Source organism: Leopardus geoffroyi, chromosome C1, assembly GCF_018350155.1.
Source record: "Leopardus geoffroyi isolate Oge1 chromosome C1, O.geoffroyi_Oge1_pat1.0, whole genome shotgun sequence".
NCBI classification, from domain to species: Eukaryota; Metazoa; Chordata; class Mammalia; order Carnivora; family Felidae; genus Leopardus; species Leopardus geoffroyi.
This window is the reverse complement of record NC_059328.1, coordinates 162138286-162160012: the sequence shown is the minus strand read 5'-3', so window position 1 is coordinate 162160012 and position 21727 is coordinate 162138286. Positions and strand designations below refer to the sequence as shown.

Genomic DNA, 21727 nt, shown 5'->3' with positions numbered 1-21727 from the left:
ACTTCCTGGTCATCACATTCTGTCCTTCCAGCACCCCTCTTTAAGACTGCGCACCCACTGACCCAGCCACATGTTCACTGTCTTTCACTTCCCCCAGTCCTCACAGCTCTCACTACCCACCTTGGACTCCATGATCCATCTCATTTTCAAATATTCTTTTTTTTTTTTTTTTCAACGTTTATTTATTTTTGGGACAGAGAGAGACAGAGCATGAACGGGGGAGGGGCAGAGAGAGAGGGAGACACAGAATCGGAAACAGGCTCCAGGCTCTGAGCCATCAGCCCAGAGCCCAACGCGGGGCTCGAACTCCCGGACCGCGAGATCGTGACCTGGCTGAAGTCGGACGCTTAACCGACTGTGCCACCCAGGCGCCCCATCATTTTCAAATATTCTTAACTACCTTGCCTCATCTATGCTCATTGTACTCACCTGGTGAACCCCCAAATCCTCTTAAACTCAACTAACTGCTTATTATATCTCCATACCCAAGCAGCTGAATGTTGCTGGAGAAAATTCCACGACCATGCTATCAGGATCCATTTCAAATTTATGACCAAAATCTTCAGTGAGCACTCAACACTATCTGACAACGAAACTTCCCTAGTAAATTCATTAACCTACTCCCAAGATGACTATTATGCATGTTCTCCTCAATCCTCAAATCTCCAACATCTCCTCCCACTCAACTCTCAGCTGAAGACCTTGTCATATATTTCATAGAGAAATATAGATGCAATCATATGAAAACCATTTCGACTTCCCGCCTTTCTTTCCACAAATTTACTGATGTCTGTAGTAATCACATGCCCTGGTAAACGTGTGCTGTGGATCCCATCTTGTGCTCTTTCCCCTGGACTTGGCTCCTAGAAGAATTTCCTTTTTTCTGTGTCATCCATTCCAAAATAGATTTCTAAACTAAATCTCTACGCACTGATTGCTCCAGGTATCTTTTGTAAATCTTCTCTCTGGCTACACTTTCTCTCTTAGTCATTTCAAAAAGTCCCACGTCTTCAAATATCATTCATATGTTGATGATGCCCAAATTTATTTTTCCTGTCCTGACTTCTTCTGGGAGGTTTAGACTTGTATACAGACTTGGATCTCTATATGGATGTTTAATATGCCTCTTAAACTAATATAGCTAAGACTTAACTATTGATTTCTCCTATCAAAAAAAAATCATTCCTAATAAACCTTTGTTTGCATCCCAGAAAATAGCACCACCACTTATTCAGTTGCTCAGGTCAAAACCCAAGACATTATGTTGGATTTTTCTCTTTCTCTCAATTCCAGATATCACCCCACAGCCTTGTAATCATGACCTTCAGAATGCATCTTGAATCCTGCCACTTCTCACCATCTCCACTGCTCCCACCCCACCCCACGCCATCATCTTGGTTCCTTGGACCACTACAGAGCAGCAACAACAACAACAAAATAAATTGAATACACAGAATGTTTCACAGTGATAAGAGCTAGGAAGTAGGATATGCGGTGCTGAATTAGGGACTTAAAATTTTAGATGGGGTAGCCATTGAAGGTCTCAGGCTTTGAAATGGGGGTGTGCCTACAGTGTTCAAGGAACAACAAAGAGACACATATGACTGGGGCAGAGTGAGAAAGAAAGGAGATGAAGTCAGGTCATAGGGGTAGGGGGAGGTGGCCCAGTAGTCAAATCATGCAAATCTTTGTGTATCATAATAAGGACTTTTGCTTTCACTTTGAGTAAGACAGAAAACCACTAAAGAGGTCTGAACAGAGGAATGACAGGATCCGACTACATTTAACAAGATCATTCTGCTGTGGTGTTGAAAGCAGATTGCAGACAGCAAAGACACAAGCAGGGAGATCAGTTGGAAGTAATCTATACAGTAAGTAATTCAGTAATTATAGTAATCTATTTTATGGTAATCCAGAAGAGAAATGATGTGACTTTGACCAGAATGAGGGAAGCAGAACTGGGTGTAGTGGAAAGTGGTTCAATTTTGAGATCTGTACATACGTATATCTGTGTGTATATATGATAGATAGATGATAGATATGTAGATAGATCATAGTATCATAGTATCCTAGGAAGAGTCCAATCATAGATGCCAGACAGCCATAGGTGTCAATCAGGGCTCCATTACTAAGCATAAGAACAGTTCATAAGCCTCAGTTCCCTCATCTGTAAAAATGGGGGAAATAATACTCTCTAAAGTAAGTATTCTAAAGGCTAAATAGAATGTAAAGGTATTCTAAAGACTAAATGCAATATTTTATATAAAGCAAATAGCACAAAATCTACTACATAGTAGATCCTCAACAAAAGTTTGTTTTTTCCCCTTTCCTTGCTTAGCTAACAGGTGGCAGAGTTAGAGCCAAGGTGCTAATATCCAGATCTGTGGCCTTTCTAATACACACCCTCTATTGTTATTTTTCTCATATGGATATTTTGGGGGCAGATATCTTTCATCAGACCTCTTGTTAAAAGACTTACATTGTTCAATCAGCAGATTTTTATTTTCTCCATACACTCTTTCAAAAAAATTTTTTTAATGTTTATTTATTTTTGAGAGAGAGAGTGCAAGTGGAAGAGGGACAGAGAGAGAGAGAGAGAGAGAGAGAGACAGAACCTGAAGCAGACTCCAGGCTCTGAGCTGTCAGCACAGAGCCTGACGTGTGACTGGAACCCATGAGCCGTGAGATATGACCTGAGCCAAAGTCGGACATGTAACCGACTGAGCCACCCAGGTGCCCCTCTCCATACGCTCTCAACATGCTCTTTAAAGAAGTAGCTGCCAGTGTGATTGATAAATAGGCAAAACAATGGTCTTTCTTGTACTAGGAGGAGTGGAGGATGTTACCATATCACAGAATTTGTGTGTGTCCCCAATAACCTGCCTAGCCAGAGTCAAAGAAGTAAGCAAACCCATTAGCCAAGTGACAGTCTTTGCTGTGGACACCCAGCAGGCACTTGAAACCTCAGCAAGCCATTAGTTATCCTCCTCCACGTGTGGGAGGTGGCCCCAGACCTCTCCCCTGTGGAGACTGAGCTTTAAACTTTACCTTGAGTGCTGACCTAAGTGAGTATGATGCCACACTCTCAAGGTCAGACCCCTGTGGTACTAAGTAACCAGTCAGTCATTGCAAGAACTCTGAAAGTTTCATGAACCCTTTCCCTTCTCTTAATAAAGAATTATCCTCCATGGGGCACCTGGATGGCTCAGTCAGTTAAACGTCTGACTTTGGCTCAGGTCATGATCTTGCAGTTTGTGGGTCCAAGCCTCGCATCAGACTCTGTGCTGACAGCTCAGAGCCTGGAGCCTGCTTCAGATTCTGTGTGTGTGTATGTGTATCTCTCTCTGCCCCTCCCCTGCTCATATTCTGTATCTCTCACTCTCTCTGAAAAATAAACATTAAAAAAAAATTTTTAACAATAAAAAGAATTATCCTCCACACCCTAAAATCATCCTTAGGCCCACGAAGGAAACTACCTGAGAAATCCAGAGATTAATCCATAATTTTTGTGTGAGTGTTTTGAGATTAGTAACAGCATTTAATTCCATGAAGAAGGCTAAAGAAGGTACTTTGAGGACATGGGCTTTGCAAATGGCTTTTGCTTGTATGGTCGTACTTTTTGCTACTAACAATCCATTCTCTTTTCAGGGACTTGTCACTTGAGGAAGTGATATCCTCTGCTCACCCGCACAGCTTCTTGGCATGCCAACCACAGAAAAACCTTCCCTGACCACTCCAGCTGAAGTACCCCTTCTCCACACCCTACTCTATCCCCTGATTTAGTTGCTATTTCATAACATCTATCACTCTCCGAAATGATCTGTGTATGTATGTATTTACTTAGTCGTTGCCTGTCTCCATTACTAAACTCTGTATGACACGTAAGCAGCCCTCTCTGTTTTCTTTCCATAGCCCCCAGAGAAACCCATACTTGATGTAATCTGATGAGTGGAGAATGGATGACTGCATCATAGTTAAATTTATTGACTATTTAACAGTATTATAAATGTTTTCATTTAATCCTCAAAATAACCTAATAAGTAGGTACTATTATTATTCTAATTTTATAGATGAGAAAACTGAGCCCTAAAGAAGTGAAGTGACTTGCCCAAAGCCATAGAATTTGAATCCAGACACCATGCTCAATCTATAAGGTGGTGCCCTCAATAAATGTTAACCCTCTTCCTAGCCCAGCTCTGAACAATTTGAGAAATAAAAGAACAAAAATGGAGATCAAAATATTACCTTTAATATTGGGGCATTAGGAGGGCATTAGGCCTTTTCTTTATTTTTTTCTTCCTTCCTTCCTTTCTTCCCTCCTTTCCTTCTTTCTTTTTTCTTTCTTTCTTCCTTTTCTTTCTTCCCTCCCTCCCTTTCCTTCTCTCTTTCCTTTTTTCTTTCCTTTCTTCCCTCCCTCCCTTCTTTCTCTTCCTTCATTCCCTCCTTTTCTTTCTTTCTTTCTTTCTTTCTTTCTTTCTTTCTTTCTTTCTTTCTTTCTTGAGAGTGGAGGAAGGGCAGAGAGAGAGGGAGAGACAGGATCTCAAGCAGGCTCCTCACTGTCGTCATGGAGCCCCATGTGGGGCTCAATCCCAGAAACCATGAGATTATGACCTGAGATGAAATCAAGAGTTGGACACTCAACTGACGGAGCCATCCAGGTACCCCTAGGCCCTTTAGGAAAAGAGACTTGTTAAAACTGAACCCCAGATTTGGCAGGCCCGCACTCTTAGCCCTAGGCAGCAGTACGGAAGATTCCTGCCAATATGGACTTACAGCAACAAAGGAACAGAGAAAAACTCATGTCCTCAGAAGGCAGGGACTCCCAAAAGCAAGAGAGGGTTGCCAAACCAAGCAGGCCAAATTATTCTTCCCAAACTTACCAATCAAATAAGTCATCCAACCTCCCCAGGGACAGGAGAAATAAAGGGGCACAAAGGGGCCAGAAATTTCAACTACTAGTTCCTTCTATGGGAAGAAAACACCAGGAATGGGGGAAACATGCCATTCTAACAAAACCTCATGCATACTGGGGCACACACTCATACATGCACACATACACAAGTACATGACCAGCACATACACACTCCACAGAGTGCACTGGACATACTTCATGCAGATCTCAGCTCAAACAAGGATCAGGGCAATTGTTTCAGCTTTGAATGATATCACATAGCCAACTCTGGCACAGTGATTTGTTGCCTCTGATGCTCTGACAAGTGCAGATGAAGTGGGATTTAAATCAATGCCATTTTTGTAGATTTTGGAACACTGGTTCCAAATAAGGCTGTAAAAGAGCTCTAAAAAAAAAAAAAAAGATAAACTAAAATAAAAATTGAAAACCATGAATATGAGCCCATTGGGGATCCCAGGTCCACTTGAGCACCCCCTAGCTGGCAGTACACAGAGAAGAGAATGAGCCATCCCTGCTGAGCCCTTACTAAATTCCTGACCCACAGAAGTATTAATAGTGAGATGTTTGCTATTTTGAGCCACTGGTTTTAGGAGTAGTTTGTTACACAGCAATGGATAACTGATACAGGAATAAATGGATGCATTATTTCATACATTTTATTTTTTATGAAACTTTTTTCCATGAGATGTTTGTATCTAATGGACTCTAGGAAATGCTGATCTAAGTAGTTAACATAGTGGGCACATTTAAATCACAGTGAGGCAGCTTTTGAAAAAGTGACTGCTATGGTCTCTGAAATCTCATCCTTAAAAGACCTAAGTTATTCTGATGTGATCTCAATAGTATATGTTTACTTTTGTTTCCCTTGCCTTAGGAGACATACCTAAAAAATTCTGCACAGTGAAGAAAACCATCAACAAAACGAAAGCCTAACAAAACAAAAGCAAAAAGGCGACCTACTGAAGGAGAGAAGATATTTGCAAATGATATATCCAATAAGGGGTGAATATCCAAAATATATAAATAACTTCTACAACTCAACATCAAAAGAGCAATCTGATTAAAAAATGGACAAAGAACCTGAGTAGATATTTTTCAAAAGAAAACATACAGATAGCTAACAGGCACATGAAAAGGTGCTCACCATCACTAATCGTCAGGGAAATACAAATCAAAGCCATAATGAGGTATCATTCTCACATCTGTCAGAATGGCTAAAATAAAAAAGACAAGAAGTAACTAGTGTTGGTGAGGATGTGGAGGAAAAGGGAACCCTGTGCACTATTTCTGGAATGTAAATTGGTACAGCCACTGTGGAAAACAGTATGGAGAGTCCTCCAAAAATTAAAAATAGAAATACCATATGATCCAGTAATTCCACTACTGGTTATTTTATCCATAGAAAATGAAAACACTAATGTGAAAAGGTATGTTTATTGTTTATTGAAGCATTATTTATAATAGCAAGGTTATGGAAGCAACTCAATGTCCATCGATAGATGAATAGATAAAAAAGATGTGGGTGTGTATGTGTAAAAATATATGTACATATGAAATTTACATATATTATACATATATTACATACATGTAATTTACATATATCATATATATACACATATTATATATAATGGGCTATTATGCAGCCATAAAAAAGCATGAGATTTTTGCCAATTATGGCAACAAGGATGGACCTATTATGCTTAGTGAAATAAGTCAAACTAAGAAAGACAAATACCATATGATTTCACTCCTCTGTGGAATCTAAAAAACAAAATAAATGAATAAACCAACAAGAAGCAGAGTCAGACCTATAAACACAGAGAACAAACTGAGGGTTGCTACAGGGAAGAGGGGTAGAATGATGAGCAAAATGGGAGAGGGGGAATGGGAGATACAAGCTTCTAGTTATGGAATAAACACATAAGCCGTGGGAATAAAAGGCACAGCATAGGGAATATGGTCAATGGTATTATAGTAGCATTGATGATGACAGATGGTAGCTACTTTGTGGTTGATAAGCATAGCATAACGTAGATGCTTATTGAATTATTATGTTGTACACCTGAAACTGTGACATTGTATGCCAACTGCACCCCAATTTTAAAAAGAGAGAGAATATATATTTTAAAAGATAAAGCCTAAATTTTACACCCAGCTTTCTCTCTCATTCTGCCCTCATGCAGCCTATCCTCCTGCCATATCAAACTGTATGCCTTTCTGTGACTATCCCATACCTTTCCCTGTGCCTTCTCTCCCATTTCTAGGAATTACCCTCTTCCCCTCTATTTGAAAAATTCACGTCCATTTTTCAAGACGCAACTCACATGCCCTCCTTTGAGTAAACTGTCTACAAATGTTAGGGAAAGGATCCTTTTTGTTCTCTTTTCTCTTTTCATAGCATTTCATATTTACCTCTGTTACTGCAACATGTTCATTGTAATTACTTGTGTAAACTTGATTATCACATTCAATTTCTGAATTGAGGAGCTCTGTGAGCTCCTCCTGAAACCCCTAGTGGATGAAGCACTCCATAGTTCCATGGGCTACCGTGATGGGCTCCTATGGGTCAAGACATTTTAGAGAATCACTTTTAATACTGGTGTTTCTCTCAGCCCCTTGGGCATATATATGCCTGTGGGAGTTAATAAGAAGGAAAAGCTGAACGACAGGGTCAAATCCTTCCCCTACTCCTTTCCTCCACTGTGTATTTTTTTGCCAGGAGATTCTTCTGTCCCCTCATAAGTAATTACCCTAGCCCAAAGCAATTATCATCCACCAGCCTCCTACAGTTCCTCAATGCTGGAATCTATGCGGCTTAGGTCAATAGCTGAGATCTTTAGCATGCTTGCTGGTACTTCCGTCTTCCCACAGCTAGTCCCTGAAGGCCAGAACCTTGTCTTTGGTGTCCACAGATCTGTCCGAGCACTGCCATCACACCTAGCACCTATCAGGAGCTCAGTGACTGAATAAATGATTGGTGATTTACAATGTCCTTCAAAAGGTTTTAAACTGTTATTATTATACAATCAGGTTCTTTCTAGCTCCTGACTCTACGGTAAGTATAAAGGCTAGAGCGGTCTGTACATGACCTCGGGATTGCTTGGAAATACTGCACAGCATATATCTTTTCTCTAATAGGAATGAATTTAGATTATAAACATACACTTGTTATCCCCATTGTTGTGATATATACATAATTGCTCTCCTCCAAGAATACTTAATCACAGCGGGTAAGGCTTTAAATAATATTACTTAATATATTAGAAATCTAACATCCATCAGAATAACGTGGCACTGCCTTATTTATGAGGTCCTATTCTACTGCTATAGAAATGGTATCAGGTATCAACCAAAAGGGTATTATTTAACTTTTCATAGAACTCTTCCCAAAACAGGAGACTGGCCTTACTGCAGTATGTGTTATGTTTAGTATTAAACTGATAACATTTCAATAGCAGCACATATACTAGGAATCAAAGTTAGAAGTTTAGCTTGAGAAATACATACAGGTTTTGAATTCTTTTGGCCTCATCAGAATGAGATTGAAGAATCTTTTTATTCACCTTAGTTAAGTTCATTGGAATGAAATAAGTCAATCCTTTCCTTTAGAACATTATACACTACGAGGAGTATCTTAAATATGTTATTTAAAATAAGGCTCTAATGTTTTCTGCACTCACTTGGATGTGATGTAGGCAATACAGAAAAATTTGCTGTTGGGTGTGGTAGAGTTTATATGATTAAATGCTTTATTCATACTCATATGTCAATCTATTAGTGTGCTGTTAATTCAAATGTTACTATGATGTATTTTATCCCCATTAGCACATTCATCACAGGTGGATGTGAAACTTAGACAAAGGTGTATGTTCTCATTAATGATGAGCAGCCTATTCATCTTACTAGAACGTAATTAATGTTAGTTACAATCCTTAATTTTTCACTGTTTGTCACGATGCATATTTAGCATTTCTCTTGTCCTTTATCAACTGGCTCCCTCTTATCACGCAGCCAATTCAAAAAGTCATGTATTTAACTAAATCTGGTGCTTCATTTTTCAAGTATTTTATACACACGGATGTTCCTTAATGTCTGTGGCGATTCGCACACTCTGAGACTTCATATTAGATGCTGTAACTGCAAAAACAACATTAAAGGGACTGTATGGTCCATTTTATTTTTTAATTGTAACATTAATGTAATTCATTTGCTAAATCAGATTTTAAAACTTGGAGATATTCTTTTGTATTATTACTTAAAACATTTTAATGTATAAAAAAGTTTAATGTGTATTAAAATTGAAACAATGTCATTGTACAGTACTTGGTAATATAATTCAACAATCTGAAAAGTAAAACAAACCACTTAAATCATTTTAATTTACTTTCCAAGCTTCATAATGTACAAACTCTTTTGCCCTCCAGGAGGAAGCAAAAAATCAACAGTGAATGTGGAATATTTAAATTAATACATTGTAAGATGTTTGGCTAAAGGGATTTTTTTTTTTTTTTTAAGTAAGCTCTACACCCAGCATGAGGCTTCAATTCACAACCCTGAGATCAAGTCAGACAGGTACCCTTGGCCGAAGGGCTTTTTAAAACTAAATTTCATCTGGCAACACCCTACAACTACCAGTATATCTACAGCAGACAAGAATTTAAAACAAAACAGGGGCGCCTGGGTGGCTCAGTCGGTTACGTGTCCGACTTCAGCTCAGGTCATGATCTCGCGGTCCATGAGTTTGAGCCCCATGTTGGGCTCTGTGCTGACAGCTCAGAGCCTGGAGCCTGTTTCAGATTCTGTGTCTCCCTCTCTCTCTGACCCTCCCCCATTCGTGCTGTGTCTCTCTCTGTCTCAAAAATAAATAAACGTTAAAAATTAAAAAAAAAAAAAAAAACTTAAATGGAATGTGATCAAATCCACAAGTAACAAAAGTTTTCATTTTATTTTTTGTGAATAAAATACCAGCCATTGTTTTATCCAATATATTAATGGTATCAACTTCAGAGGAAATTATCTGCCCAATCTGTAAAACAAGAACAGTTATTTTCTGTTGAAAGGATGCAAGCTTTGCAAACTTAGTTCTCTTCCATTTATGCCATAATTTCCAAATAAATAAATGGTTCTAGCTAACGTGTGGGCAGTCCAGTTCCCTACATGATTATGTCTTCTACAGAGTCATCAAATTGCCACCTACAAGATTCTCTAGAACACTCTATAGTTTCAAAAAGCTGCTTAAAGTCTTGAGAGTAGAGATCTGTTATTTTCGTGTCTCCGTCTTTCTTAAAGAGAGATATTCTTATTTTCTGCCCTACAGCATCAAGTGAATAGAACTGTTCAGTTTCAGGGGGAAAAAAGAGCATTTAAGAAACACATGCATTGTTGTGTATTACACAAATGCATAAATACACACATATCCCTAGCATTCTCTCTACTAGACCCTATAAAATGTGCTATATATATAACTCACTGACCTCTCATAACAATCCCTGTTGATATATTGTTGAGGTAGGTATTATTACTATTCCTAGTTTACATATGAGGAAATGAAAAGACAGAGAGGTTGAGTAACTGCTCAAAGCCACACAGTTAGTGAGCAATGGAGGGGAGATCCAAGGCCAGAATGCCTGACTTCAGAGTTTCTGCACTTAATCCTGCTACACTGCCTCTCTTTGTAATTCCTAACACACTTGGCCAGTTAATGCATTATGCATATGTGAAGCCTAAACTAAGGTACTTAGAGGTTTGTTATATTTAAAGATCATTTTCTCATCATTTTGCTTTAATACTACTCTAATGAACACAAAGGTCTTGAGTGACTTATCCACATACTATTTGTGAAACAGCAAACTTTAAACTCTGTAAGGTCAGGGAAAGCATTTTAAAAGACTTTAGCCTCCCCATATCTGGACAAACACCTGCACACAATAAGTGTTCAATAAATATTTTAACATATAAATGACTTTTTAAAATTTAGGATTCAAAGAACAAAGAGAGAGACGTCCAGGCCTTACACAGATCACAGTGTGAAGGCCATACTAATCATGTACCTCCAAGGTTTTTGGATGAGAGTCAAGCATTTAGCTGTGTCTCCTCCACTCCCAATACTGAAGTTTAAGATTAGGTCGGGCATTTTGTATGTTTCTCGGAATATGGTTATTTGGTACTGAAGTAGGTATATTTCTTAATCCACCTGTCAGGTTTTCAAAAACCGCAACTCTTTGGTTTTCTATAACTGCACTAAATTTCTGTCTCAATAGAAACTGAAGCCTTCATTCAGTTCTCTAACAGAAAACATTTTCCAATTCGTAATCATAGCAGGGTTTGCCTAACTGATTCAGGGCAAATTGGTCAATTTACGGCCTCCCTTTCTCCCAGCGGAGGTATGCTGTCTATGTTCCCAGGAGTGTGTAACATCACGGCATCTAGGGGAGGCATCTGGTCCTCAGTCTTCATCTGTCCCCTGACTGGCATCTTCAGAAACGTATGCATCCTGGTTCCCAGCTGTCCTCATCTCTGCCTGCGGTATCTACCAGGGGGAGCGCGATTCTCACCTGGCTTCCAGCCCTCCCGCCCACTCCGTGTTGTGGTTGCCTTCCCTCACACTAGCACCCCTGGGTGCGGGCTAGCTCCTGGTGCCATGGCCACACTGGGGGGCAGGGGGGCGCAGGAAAGCATGCCACTGCTCCTGCATCCTCCCAGGGCCTGTGAGGGCTTTGGGAGGCTCCCTCAGGCCAGCTGCCCACGCATTCTCAGTAGTAAAAGGACAACCACAGGTAACCACGGTCCCTGCGCTGCTCCAGGGCAGCTCCGTGCTCCCCCAGTCTTGGGGGCCCAGAGTGCAGGAAGCTGCAGAGCTCCTCTCCTCTCAGAACCCCGACTCATCTGAGGGTCTGTCACACGCATGCACATGCATGCACATGTATGCACACACACGCACACGTGTTTACACACACAATTAGCAGAAGGCAGGGTGGAGAAACACCTTTGGAAGGAACAATCACTAACTTCTAACTAGTTTGTACTTCTCTAAAAATTTTTCCTTCTTCCCTCAGATCAGGAAATCTTCCTTTGGGGGACATGGAGGTCACAACAGGGGCTGCTTCTCGCAACCATGTTTTCTTCCAAATATTTCCTGTTCCATACCCAGCCTTTGAAGTAGGTCTACAAGGCTAAAGATTTTGATCCATGCCAGCCCCCACCTTGGTCCAAGAAAGCCTGCTATGTAATGGCTAAATGAGTGTGAGGAGATGCAGGAAGGGGGAAATGCTATTCTGTTATCCCTGTCACAGTATTCCAGAGAAAAAAAAGTAATCTGAATCATCAATTGACTATGTCATCTATTTCATTTAAACACCTATCTAACAGATAGCCTTAACATTGATTCTTAGTCCTTTCTGGTGTTTATTAGCTACTGCGGCAATGTATTGTCATCCATCCATTTCTTGAAGACGCCTTTCTACCTTTTCTCCTTTTCTCAATTAATTTTCCAAACGGTTTTCCAATGCCAATTTTGTTTGAACATACGGACACAGTACAAACTGGATTAAAACACTGGTTCTCCCTTACAATGGGACATGCCTGCCCAAACTGGCTAAAAAGCCATTTAAAAAAGACCGAAGGAAACTTAGGGTACTTTTAATGCAGATCCCAATATAGCCACTGTCATACTGTATGCATTTTAAATAAAGGGAATTATTTTAGTAAATGTCTTTACGATAATAAGATATTTCACTGCTTTCTTGAGAGAGAGAGAGAGACAGTGCACACACACAAGTGAGCGAGGGGTAGAGAGAGAGAGGGAGAGAGATGGTGAGAAAGAGGGAGAGAGAGAGAGAGAGAGAGAGCCACACACAGGCTCCACACTGTCAGGCGGGAGCCCGAAGCCAGGCTCGAGCTCACCTGAAGCGGAAGTGTGAGATCATAACTTGATGCTTAACAGACTGAGCCACCCAGGCGCCCTGATATAAGGTATTTCAAACCAAACTCACATTTCCCTTGTTCTCTATGTCCCCATACACCTAGTACCCCCTGCATACAGCAAACGCAAAAGCACAAGCATTCTCTCACACAGGAGCAGAGATGGGGCATGTCTTATCAGCCCACAAAGCCACGCAGCTCACACACATGAATATCATCACAGGTTACCGTGAGCTCGTGAGATGAATCAAAGGCCAACCAGAGAAAGTTGCCAGCCATCGGTTTTTGTAGACCTCGCTTTTTTTCCTCTAATTACATTCAAAGGAAACTTCTTGCTCACTGGAAGATTATTCACAGCAAATCAAGAAAGGCAATAGGTGTCTCGGTGCTTTTTTTTTTTTTTTTTTTTGAAACACCATCCTGTTCACACCTGAGAGACTGGAAAGTAGGAAATATGTTCATTTCTATTTTAAGTAGAGAAAAAGGGGAGGCATCTATTAGTTAAATCACCTTTCCAACCTCAGGTCAGGAAACTGTCAAGGTTAAGACAGAACCCAGTACAAGAGCATGCCTTTGAACACACACTGCAAAGTGATGAGCCAGCCTCTCTCTCTCTCTGCCTCTCTCTCTCTCTCTCTCTCCCTCTCTCTCTCTCTCTCTACCAATCTGCAAACCAGCCCCGAGGTGCTATGTCACCTATTTTTATTTAATCCACCCCCACCTGGTGGTTAACTAGACTGATGGCAGTCGGTCGCAGGAGACCCTGCATGCAGCTGACCACAACCTCTGGCCAGCAGCTCCCTGAAAGGAAGCAGTGGTCCTTCCCCTGGTTTCCCATCGCCCCCCGTGTGAGCCATCTGCAGTGGTGGTGGTCTGCCCATGCTGCTGCCAGGCAGATTTAGGCGAATCAATCTCTCTGCGTGGAGCTTCAAACCCGTGTATGTCGGCTACACACCAAACCCCGTCTTTCCCCGTCCCAGAAGAGGCTTCCCTGTTGGAACGAAGCTCTAAGCTTTGTACAATCAAAAGCCTTTGATTAAATCGGACCCAGTCCTTCTACTTGCCATGGCATTGTGTGACCTGGGAGAGCAGCAGGGCTACAAAACAGCCCGATTTGTCGCTAGGTGGGCTGACAAAGCAGGGCTAAACACACGGTTGATTTCAAGCTATGTTACATCTCCAAGTTGCAAAGCCAGCGATAAAGCCAGCCAGAAAAGCATCCCTGTAGGTGAATATTTCTCACAGACAGAGGCCACTCTGCCTCTGAGAGGGCTGTTGTCCTTCCCACTGGGAGTTTTTAAGCCACTTAGGGACAGCGACCGTTTGAACAGAAAATTGTTCCTGTTTCTAAATGATTTTTTAAAAAAGAGAGAAAGAAAGAAAAGAAAAGGGTCCCAGGAAAGATGCTGCTTTTCTGACATCTAACCCACAAAACACACACATGGCCATACAAAAAGAGACCAGTTTGTAAGAATTAACTCAAACAGAGATTTGCTTACTCTGCTGCTCACCTGCTGTCTGCTTCATCCTCAAGCTTTGTTTCTGCCTAATGGTGCTGTGTGTTCTCTCACCGCCTCTAAGCCCTCAAGACAGAACTCGGGAGACCTCCAGCTTGCACCTTTCTTTCCTGGCATCCCACCTAACAGCCTCCTCAGAGCCAGAATGAGACCCGTGGGTGCCCTAGGTAATCACCGGGGGCCACTTTCCATCAATGTCCTTTAACGAATCTTCAGCATTCATCTAGTGGAAACAAGATGAGCAGCAAACGGCAGAAGAGGGTAAGAGGACACAGGTGACAGCCCTCTGCATAAAACCAAAGCCCCGAATTGAGCTGGTCCTCCCCTTCTTAGCTGGCACTTCGGTTACTATTGTTGCTCAAGCATGCTCTTTGCTTGTTTGGAGAGGGGGGCTCTTTGCCCACCCTGAGGGGGTAGAGCAATAAATCTCTTTCAACTATGTGCACGATCCTCTCTGAAACGCATCTTAGATGCAAGATTCTCTAGCATCTCAATTATGTTTACAAAGCCCTTATAAGCTGGTCCCTTCAGTACCCCCTGACTCAAGCGGACTTCAACTCTAACGGTCTCCCCTGCCTTCTCTCTGAGGAGGGCTGAGCACTAACCCAAGCGGTGGATCCAATGATGGCGAAGGACCAAGGGATCTGAGCAGCTACTGAAGAACAGATGACCAGTCAATTAGGATCTGAGGCAAGGGGGTTAACAGGGTGAGGAGCCCTCATCTACCTTGTCATTCTCTGAAGGCTGGGATCAGCTTTGCAGTCACTGGAGGGGCCCAAGGTGACCCAGCGCTCAGAGGCCTGGTGACCACCTCTGCCACATGGATGGGCCCACTCCCTACCCTCAAGGCCCACCCACCCACATCACTATATGAGGCTGGGCTTTGAAACAGGTGGAGGGACCTACACTCGGTGGAGTCCAAGTCTCATCATTTCTTCAACAGACTGGCACCAGAGCTCCATTAAAAAAAAAATTGACATTGCATATTGGTGTGTATTCTTGAGGGCTATAAAATCAAGGATAACAGGGCATCGTTGCTGATGTGGGGTGTGTCTGAGGGCGCATTTGCAGTGAAAATGAGTTTCCAACACATTCCCATGTAGGGGCTGCTCAGCGTCACCAACCACTGGTTAATTCATTAATATTATTCAGTGAAAAACATTTCTTCCATTTCATTTGTTAATAAATCTATTTTCATTCTCATGGAAATCAGTCCCTTTCAAGTTCAGTTAAGAGGAATATTTCATAACTTCCAGGATGGGAAGTATTTTTATTTAAACATTTGCAAAAACTAAATGGAGGACTTCTACTTTTCATCTTTAAGGATATTTTCCTTGTGATTCTTGAATGCTTTGTGGTTAGGAAAGATTGTAAAACTATGAAACACGACACAGAAAATTAAATAGAAAGGAAACTGATTTCAGTAATGGTGGCTTTGTTGGTATCATTAGCTGTAAATCAGTTAAATAGTAGGAATTTATTTTTAAGTGTAAAAAATTTGTAAGGGTACCATCTGCCTGGTAAAAAGAGAAGTGTGTCTGAAATAGGAGCATACGTAGGAGAATGTTTGTTGCAAAATTTTTAATTCTGTGCAAACATCGTTGAATTTTTCTTAGGAAAAATAAAAAGGTCCAAAAAGGTGGATTCTATAGTATGAAACACTTCTAAGAGAAGTATTTGATGGCGTGCTTCTGTGGCATCCCACTGCTTCTGTAATGCTGTGTCTGGGAACCACGGGTACCATGGAATTGTGTCATTACCACTTTGTACTTTTCGTTCATTTTAAAACCCAATGGAAGAGGCAACATTTGTGTATGCCCGACACCTGAAGTGGTTAAGCCTTTGTTTTATTTTTTAAAAAGGAAGAAGCAGTATTTCCACCCCCCCCCTCTAGTTCTAATGTCCTTTTGATGTATTGTAGTAAATGATTTCATCATCACCTTTGTGCTCATTTAGCATCTACTCAAAGTAGATCAGAAAAGAAAAAGAAATAGTACCCTACAACCAGCAAGAGGCTTTGCACACTGGCAGCCTGCAGTGGCTGAGGTAAGGGGGTGTGCAGGAAGCTGATCCCCACGTTAGAACCAAGCCTTAGTGGAGCCTGAACAGGGATCACCTCCAGAATGCCTTGGCACTAGTCAACCTGGCTTCTAGAAATACTTGTACATAATAATGAGGAAATGTTAATAATGATTATTTTCAGTAGCATAGGACAAGCCAAGCCCTCAAAAAGAGAAAGTTTTCATTGGTACGGCATTTCATTTAAACACTGAAATGTGCTGTAATGTGAAGTAGGAAATAAGTTTTGAAAGGAAGCTGATGATTAAGAAGAAATGCAGTGGGCATTTAATAAGTGGAGGAACTGCAAGATAATTAACTGGCATGCATAAAGATTCATGCTTTATACCAAAATTTTAATTTTGCACATAAATGTGCCTGATGTAGGCAGCATTTAATCACCTAGCTGACAGGAGTAACTACTTTCATTTAACCTTGACTGAAGATCATGAATTCTAACAGGTTTAATTGGATACATCATTTAACAGAATGAACAGAGCAAATTTTTCTCAATTCATAGGTTCTGATTGACATGCACCAGCAATAAGGCGTTGCACGATTACAGCTGCTCAGCATTCCTGCCCTGGGCAGCAATTGCCATAGTGATGTGACACCACTGGATCACTGGGGCACGGGAACTATGCTGAATCTCCCCTTGTTTTGAAAAGGGCAGCGCTTAAAAAAAGAAAGAAGGAAGGAAGGGAAAAAAGAGAGGGAGAGACTGAAAACGAAAGGGACTCGGACACTTACATTTTTTTTCCCCCATATTCATCACATTGATATGCACTGGAAGAGAAGGGGTAGGTCTTGTTATCCACCACACGGAAAGATGGGGGGATAATGATGTTGTCTTTTATCGGTTTAGCACTTCTTTTCAGAATGTCAGAAACAACTACAGTCAAACAAAACAGACTCAGAAAAGAGAACCTAAAAGAAAACCATGACGACTTAAGGTCTCCAATCCTTGTACATGCAGCGTGGTACGAGCTCTTGGTGCCACTGTCTACACAGGGAGCATGGGCACCTCACTTTGAATCTCCAGGGTCCGACACGCACTGGAGAGATACAGACCTGGCTTCGAGCGAGTGGTTTTGTTACTTCGGTCACGAAAACCCAAACGAATCCAGGAGAAAAGAAGGAAAGTCCCCAACGTAAATTATAAACCTTCTCCTCCTGATTAAGCGATCAATATCAAACTGAAAGACACTGCTCAGGTGGTTGAATCGTACATTCCCTGGGCAACCTCAAATACCTCCATCAGTTTTGTACAATATGCTGAAGAGGACCAGAAGGTCTATACCTCAAGAAACACTGCCGGTCCCGCCAGTTTCAGATGTAAAAATAAAAACTGAAAGCACTGAATTTTAAAGACTTTCCTTTACAAAATAAACATCAGTAGCCCCCTTCCTTTGTTTCCTTGCTTTCCACTCATTATTCTTGTTCAGCAGACCCACTGGATTGTCAGAATGCCTCCACTCCTGCAGACTTGGTGAGTCACGCCCTCTGCCCCTCCCCCACGGTACCGCGTGGTAAACACTGACTTGCTCATTGGTTGTCCTTTTACCGGTTACCTTCTCTTTGCATCCCTCCCCCGAACACCACCTAAACTGGGGGCTTCTTGAGGACAGATCCTATGTGTTTCATTTCCATATCCACGGTTCCCAGAGTAGTGCCTAGTGGCTAGCTCTGTAATGCCATAATGAACTAGTGAACTGAAGTGAGTGGGGAGGTGAATGGGGGGGGGAGGGGGGGTTGTTCTTAAGAGTCGTGAAGAATCACAATGCTTCTGCTTTTTCTCTCCTGTCTTTTCCTTCCCTTCACCTAGTCTTTCTGCCTTTCTCTCTTGCTTTTTCCTGTCTTCCCTTCTCTTTCCTAAGCCTTACCAATAGGCATTCATTTGGCAGAGGCTTACTGCGCAAGCTACATGCCAGGCCATGTGCTGAAGGCTGGGGCCTCCAAGGTGAGTAAAACAAAGCTCTCCTACAATAGCTCACAGTCTGGAGGGAGAGACGGATGAGACATATATAATTATAATATAATATTATTTGTATTGTACTCTGATGAGCAACAAGGCTGTGGGAACTGAGAGAAGGGTAGATGTGGGACTATTCTTGCCTGGCGTTCAGAGAAAGCTTTTGCGAAGGAGGTGACATATTCGAATGAGGAGCAAGCGTGGAAGCCTGAAAGATTCTGCAGAGAAAACAGCATTTACAAGGTTCTAGGGTGTGAAACAGCATGACTTCTTCTAGGAATGGAAAGAAATTCTGTGAAACAGGGATGGAGGTAGGGGCCGGGGAGGTCTGAGAGGCAGGCAAAAGCCAGGCCATAGAGGCTCCTGTGTGACATACCAAGGAGTCTGGACTTTATTCTAGAGATGATGAGGAACAGTAACAAAATTTTTTTATTGGTGGGGGGGGGGGGTCGGGTCAGTCCATGCTTTGGAGACGTAACTCTGACAAGGGGTGTGAGGGACAGATTTGAGCAAGAAAAGAATAAAAGCCCGGGGTCTGGCTTCTTCTGTTGCCCTCACAGAAATCCCTGGTCCTCCCTCCCCCTCCTCCATGGGGCTTCCTGCACTTCCAACGAATTTCTTTTCTGTCCTTTCCCTACTTTCCTGCTCCTACCTTTTTTTCTTTCCCTCCAGAATGAACTCAAATGCTCTTCCAAAGAATTGTTGAACCATAAATTTTTGAAATTTGGTAATAGTCCGTAAAGGATCCAACTCTCAACAAGATTGTAGGGTGGTTCCCATAGGCAGTTCGCTGTTCTCCACTTTCACTGAGGAGAAGGGAGAGGGAGGCAGTGGAGGGCCTCCAGCAGGAAGAACTTTCATTAGGGAATGGGGAAGACATCTGAAGAGACCTCCTGAGCCTACTTTTCTCCAGAGGCTGTGAAGCTGAGGAGAGCTGAGGGGACCCCTCCCCCCGTCCCAGCACTGGGTCCCCATGGGTTCCTAAAGCACCTGGGCTGAAGACAAAACTCCCACCCTATAGGTGCCAGCCCTCAGTGTTCCCCTTTCCTCCCGATCCCAAACATCAAGTGCTCTGCCCTCCGACCCACCTTAGTCACAGAACCAGAGGATCGCCTGCCACCTGACGGTGAGGTGATGAGAATCCATGCCCCTGCTAGGCTCACCCCTGGAAGGGCACCCACATCAACATGTGGGGGACATACTCCCCTCAGGCCCACGAATAAAGGAGGAATTTAAGTAGAGGCCTGGGTCACTGCCCTCTTTCCTCCCCTCTCCAGAAACAAATGACTTGGGTTTCTGAGCCCCTCAGGCTCACTGTGGCTGCACTTAACTATAAATTCTTTTTTTTTAATTTGCCCTCCTTTGCACATCAACCTATCTCTCTACTGAATTGTGAGTATATGAGTTCAGGGACCATACACCTTACTCATCTTTGTACCATCCTTCCCCTTTAACTTCATAGTCCAGTGTCTGGCAGCTGGCAGCTGTTGAATTGTGCACCCCCCAAAATTCTTTTTTTTTAAAGTTTATTTATTATTTATTTTGAGAAAGACAGTACATGCACATGTGAGTGGAGGAAAGGCAGAGAGAGAGGGAGAGAGCTGTCAGCGCAGAGCCCGATGGGGGCTTGAACTCATGAACCTTGAGATCATGACCTGAGCTAAAACCAAGAGTCAGAAGCTTAACCAACTGAGCTGCCCAGGCACCCCTGTGCACCCCCAAAATTCTTATGCTGAGGTGCTAACCCCTAGTGACTGTATTTGAAGATAGAATCTTTATAGAGTTAATCAAGTTATAATGAGGTCATTACAGTAGGTCCAATCCAATGTTACCAGTGTCCTTATAAAAATGGGAAATTTGAGGGGTGCCTGGGTGGTTCAGTTGGTTAAGCGGCCGATTTCGGCTCAGGTCATGATCTTGCAGTCTGTGAGTTCGAGCCCCGCATCAGGCTCTGTGCTGACAGCTCAGAGCCTGGAGCTTGCTTCTGTTTCTGTGTCTCTCCCTCTCTCTCTGCACACCCCCCCCCCAATTCGTGCTCTGTCTCTTTCTGCCTTTCAAAAATGAGTAAATGTTAAAAATATATATATGGGAAATTTGAAGACATTCATACAGGGAGAATGCCATGTGAAGATAAAGGAAGAGATCAGAGTGAACAAGGAACACCAAAGACTGCCAGCAGAGCATCAGGAAGAAGCATGGAACTATTCCCCATCACAGCCCTCAGAAGGAACCAACCTTGCCAACACCTTGGTCTTGGACTTCTAGCCTCTAGAACTTGGAGACAATAAATACCTATTGTTTAGGCCACCCAGTTTGTTATGGCACTTTGTTAACGTAACTTTGTTATGGCAGCCCTAGCAGCTGTCTGTCTGACAGAATCAGAGGGTTCTAGAAAGTAAGGGATAATTGTTCTACCTGATGAAAGGTTGTCCACTTTATCATCTGTGTTATCGTCAATGCAGGCTGATAATATAAGATACTGGATAGACTTTGCAATGTCTGGTCTTTTCTCCTAATTCAGTTTAATGATCTACAATGGTTTTGTAGGCATATAACCATGATACAGCTGTTAGGAAAGAAAGGAGGGATCGGAAGGTTGGAGGGGGATGTCGCTTAACTGGCCTGAGGAGTTTTAAGTAGTAGTTAGATCAGGGCCAGGCTAAAAGAATAATTCCACAGGCCCAAGAAACACTGACTGAGTTCCTTCCCTCAGGTTCTATAAACAATTCTTTCCTACTTCCAGTTAGGCTCCTGGCCTCCGTTTCCCTCATAATAAAACAGACTGATAATGGCTCAGCAGCCCTTGTGTAAACAGGTAGTCATACCAAAGGAACTTTGAGATTCTCATATGTTACATATCTGAAGAGAGTTTTTCTGGTTCTTACTAATTATTCCAGTGTTAATGTATTTTTTCATAAAAATATCATGAGCAAAATACTCTGCACAATGCCATACCTACAAATGCCTTCCCAATATACTGATGAGAACATAAACAGTTTCCCTGCCTTCGTGGAAGTTCTTTATAAACATTAAATGAGCAGATGATTTGTCGAAAGAGAGCAGCCAATCAGAAACACGCATACACAAATGGTTCTTTTACTACTTGAACACAACTTGGACAATGATTCTTCTTGAATGTTGCCTTTTCTTTTCCAAATCTCCCTTCCCTCACCTTCCCTCTCCCCCAAAGAAACAGCCAAGTCTCTTGAATGCACGTACATGCGCAGCCTTCATTTTCCTAACCATTCTTTCCACTTATCCTCAGTGAGCTCCATTGTCATTGCAGCATGCTCAATGGGACCCCCAATCTCCCTGGCTCCCTTTCTCCATTACATCCCCAGCTGGAAG

General features: G+C 42.2%; 1 long non-coding RNA gene across 1 annotated transcript; it reads left to right on the top strand.

Annotated features, from left to right (window-relative positions):
* Window positions 1–17986: 17986 nt before the first annotated feature.
* Window positions 17987–20686, top strand: LOC123599090. The gene is made up of 3 exons (XR_006712973.1): window positions 17987–18124; window positions 18312–18367; window positions 20480–20686. It is a non-coding gene; the product is annotated as an uncharacterized LOC123599090 (long non-coding RNA).
* Window positions 20687–21727: the final 1041 nt, after the last annotated feature.